Source organism: Kogia breviceps, chromosome 2 (genome assembly GCF_026419965.1).
Source record: "Kogia breviceps isolate mKogBre1 chromosome 2, mKogBre1 haplotype 1, whole genome shotgun sequence".
In the NCBI taxonomy this organism is placed as follows: domain Eukaryota; kingdom Metazoa; phylum Chordata; class Mammalia; order Artiodactyla; family Physeteridae; genus Kogia; species Kogia breviceps.
Genome location: NC_081311.1, coordinates 172,453,104 through 172,457,963, shown reverse-complemented (window position 1 = coordinate 172,457,963; position 4,860 = coordinate 172,453,104).

Here is a 4,860-nt window from a genome sequence, read left to right as displayed (position 1 = left end):
TCCTGATTTTGATGATGGTTATGTAGTACAGTAATTTTAAACCTGAACTTTCACTATGACCTGTACATCATCAACAATTCCTGGCTTTACGGCTCATGTAGGTTAGAATAATGGGCAAATTGAATATGAATCTCAGTTTGGTCACTTGCAAGCAATTCATAATGAAAGGATTAGGAACACAGAGTAATGTGTTGACACTGAAAACAAGAATTCACAAAGCACAGTGAAAAGAATGCCAAGATGGTCAGTAAAGGAAATGAGTCAAAGAGAGAAGAAGCATAAAGCATTCAAGTATGCAATAAGAGCACTCACAAAGGCAGATATCCAGTTGGTCTTGGATGTGGGGTAGTAATCGAGGATAACAGGTATGAGAGGCATAAAGGAACATCTAGCCTCAAACCTAACAGTTTTTATCATATTTGTCATCAGGAGACCAGTGTCCTGTTACCAGCTTCATTAAAAACTAATTATAAGTACTATTCAGCAATTTTAAAAAGAACAAAATACTGATACATGCTACATGAATGACCCTCTAAAACATTTTGGGAAATGAAAAAAGTCAGACACAAAAGACAACATATTGTATGATGCGATTTATATGAAATGTCCAGAAAAAGCTAAACTATAAAGACAGACAGTAGATTAGGGGTGGCCTGGGACTGGGGACAGGAATGGGGATTATCTGTAATCTCCATTTGATTACAGTCAACATTCATTTGTAATCCTCAAATTGAGGCTCTATGCCTTAATTTTCTCATCTGCTATTTAGTCACAACTACAGTACCTAACTCAAAAGGGCTCTTTGAAAATCAAATGGGATAATACAGGTTAAAAGTCTAGAACAATGCCTGGTATTTAGTGAGGGCTCAACATGTACACATACATGTCCAGCTTAAAAATTCAGAAAATAAAATGCATGAAAAAAGCAACATGCATGCAATAAATTATAAACATAGAGAAAAGTAAAAGTTCATACTTCAAGGATTCAGCAACAAACTATAGTTCACCCTAGACAACTCCTTAGTCAAGGTAAATAATTTAAAATACTTTGGGGGCTTCCCTGGGGGCTTCCCTGGTGGCGCAGTGGTTGAGAGTCCGCCTGACGATGCAGGGGACACGGGTTCACGCCCTGGTCCGGGAAGATCCCACATGCCGCGGAGTGGCTGGGCCCGTGAGCCATGGCCACTGAGCCTGCGCGTTCGGAGCCTGTGCTCCGCAACGCGAGAGACCACAACAGTGGGAGGCCCGCGTACCTCAAAAATAAATAAAAAAATAAATAATAAAATAAAATACTTTGGGAGAACTTTTAAAATATGTATTGTACAATCAAGTATAAGAAGAACAAAGGAAACATTAAATATACTGTTATTTCCCTAATATTTATGGTCTCAATGAGGTATAAGGAAATGTTGAGACTCTTCCTCAGCCTGTAATCTTCTTACATTGACATTTTGATGTGTAATTTCCTAATTACATGATTTTTCACATTTTTCCACTTTTTTTTTTCTATACATAAAAGTCCTTTATTGAAAATGAGCTTCCATCTTACATTTTTACTCTATTACCTTTTTTATATAAAGAGAAGTCTGTTGTTTATCTTAACAATATAATCCTGGACCAAAAACTCTAGAAGTCAATACTGCTGAGGCCAAAGGACTGACCTCACTGACATAGATACACTCTTCCATGTTTTCTCGTTCTTTAAAACATACGCTATGGTATTGGAGGCGCCAAAGTTCTCTCTTCCAGTAGGTGTCAAATAATGATATAGATACTGCCTCCTGAACTCGGTCCTGTTCACTGACTCTTCCAATACAGGTATACAAAGTGAAAAGTTGCTAACCACCACTCCACCAAAGAAACAGTTGTTTAATTTTAATCCTTTGAAAGAACTACTTCATTGAACACAACCTGCATATCTTTGGTTAAACTATTTTCTCACCGGCATCAACATTTATATTCCCCTATTTATTATCTCTAGGGCCATTTATAAAATGAACTTCTGTTTTCATTAATCTATGATTCCTTAAGTATTCCCAGATAAAGTTCCTAACATGAAGAGAAAGTAGAGGCAAATTTCAATTATTTGATAAATTTGAAAACAAACTTACTCTTTAAATTGCATTATAAAAAATACATTACTCTTCACATTAGTTTTACATGGAAATATATAATTATTTGAATATTTAAATATAGTTTCTCTTTTGCAAAAAAATTGTCACTCAGAGCCCTAGTTACACAAAAAAGTTAAATGCACAAATCCAAAACACACTTCACACAACGTCATCTACATACTGCACAATTTGGAACAATTATAGTAAACATCTATGCAAGACACTGAACAAGGACAAGATTAATCAAAATATTCACTATGGTTATAATTCGATTTTTTACTATTAAAATAATTTAATGCATACTTGAATACACAAAAAACATCTAATTTTTACCTAATATGCAAATTAAGCCAAAACAAATTTTGACAAAGGGGCACTCTTGTATCCTACCAAATTTTGAAAGTTATTCACTATTTATTTAATTTCAATTATAACTTTTACAATTTCAAGTTTTCAAGCCTGTCTAAAATAATAATGATTATAGGAACTTAGTAAACATTTCCAAAACGTTTTTAAAAAATCATCAGGACTATTTTATACTTTAATATAATTCAGATATAGACCTTTTCCTCTAAAAACAATGGTTCTTAGAAGTTTCCAATGTGAAAATGGTAGTAATTTTTTTCAACTTCAAGTTTTTATCACTTGAATTATAAGAACTATTCTCTGTGCACGATGTAATCACAATAGATATGATACATCATAATTACATGGTACATTTTTTCCGTATGATCTCTTGCTTTTAAACTGACACTAAACGATGGCAGAATGCCTACCAACAATACTCAAGGGAATTATGTGTCTACTTCACAAGGAAAAAAGACACCAATACCCACAAATAGAATATTTTTATGAATTAGCTGCTTGTTTACTTCCTAATCAGTAGGACAGTTTTCTTTCTAAATTCAAATTGGAGGATTATTTTAAACTAGTGGTTTACAGATATTTTAAGAAAGGAAATTAAAATATTTGTATATGAGGCAAAGTTGAAGTTGCTTTGCAACTAAAAATATAAACATTTATCCATTTTTTTCAATATAATTACTGTTTTAAATTTAGAAGTAAAGAAATTACAACATAACACCATAACATACCCACAGGTTAAATAATGGCCCCTGAAATAAAACTACATTTAGAAACCAACTGTTACACTATACTTAATTCTAAGATAACAAATTTTTATCTCTGAAATCATGGTACACTGATCTAGTTTCAATAAAATATGGTTTATACAATGTAGTAGTTGAAATTCATGTTTCCCTTTAACATCAGTGAGAGAAAAGGATCCAGGATCCTTGGCTTAACAGGATAATTATCTGTACCAGCTCAACCAGTATCCCTGAATAAAGGATCTAAAGATTTTCTGAGTACCTCAGACCTAAACTGCGTATCTTGACATTTTTATGTGAACTACCAAAATCAGTTAGCAAATTGAAGGAAAGCCAAACCAATGCACAAATACAGTTTTTCACTTGCAAAATGGGCCACCACTTATCAGTTTTATTAGATCTTTTGAATTATTAAGATTATAACTTATTAATAACAACAATTAATGGTCTGCCCAAATTACCAAACCAGTCATTTCAGTTCAAGCTATTAAAAAAGGATATGGGGGCTTCCCTGGTGGTGCAGTGGTTGAGAATCTGCCTGCCAATGCAGGGGACACGGGTTCGAGCCCTGGTCTGGGAGGATCCCACATGCCACGGAGCAACCAGGCGCGAGAGCCACAACTACTAAGCCTGCGCGTCTGGAGCCTGTGCTCCGCAACAAGAGAGGCCGCGACAGTGAGAGGCCCGCGCACGGAGATGAAGAGTGGCCCCCGCTTGCCACAACTAGAGAAAGCCCTCACGCAGAAACGAAGACCCAACACAGCCAAAAATAAATAAATAAATAAATAAAATTTTTAAATGTGATACATTTAAAAATAATAATAATAATTTTTTAAAAGGATATGGAAATATCTAAAATATTTTTAAGAAATAAGGCCATAAGATAACTGGATTTTCACATTAAACCACCGACCCTTCAGGTGGAGGGGAAAAAAGGTGGTAGAAAAGCATAATCACACTGGCAAGATCATTTTCCCCTTAAGGTCTAATAATGCTAAAGAAAAACCTACAGAGATTGCATGTACGCATGTGTACAAATGAGGAAAGTTAGATACCTGCAGATCCAGTTTAAATGAAGAAGGAAGAGTTTGTGTTATTTATGTAAAATCACCAGTTTTTTAAACTGGATTAAAGTTTATGAAATCTCATTCTCTGGAATGCTTTTAAAAGAAAGATAAATTATATTTTGTGTGTGATTATTTAGGTTAATCCCACTCAAAAGCTGAGATAATCTATTAGAGTTTCTTCTTTTTAATTATCCAGTTAGAATACGATATTGACAATGCCACTCTGAAACACACAGAAAATAACTACTATTCACTTGTTCCAATTTTTTAAAAGTAAAAGCATTTTATGTTTGCCACATCCATTCTTGCAATAATATAACCTGCTGACATGAGAGACACAATCATAAAAAGTAAATAAGAGGGAAATGATTTGAGGGAGAAAGTTGTATATACTGCACTAAATTTTGTGATATAAATTTAGATGAAGCTCTTCCACAGCAAATGGACAAAGGAAGTTTTTTAATTTTAAAAAAAAGGACACTAAACGCTAACTTTAAATTAATATAAAAGTTCTGAAAAATAAGTCTATAGCAAAATAGTTGAAGGTGCATTTTTTTCACCAAAGTTAGG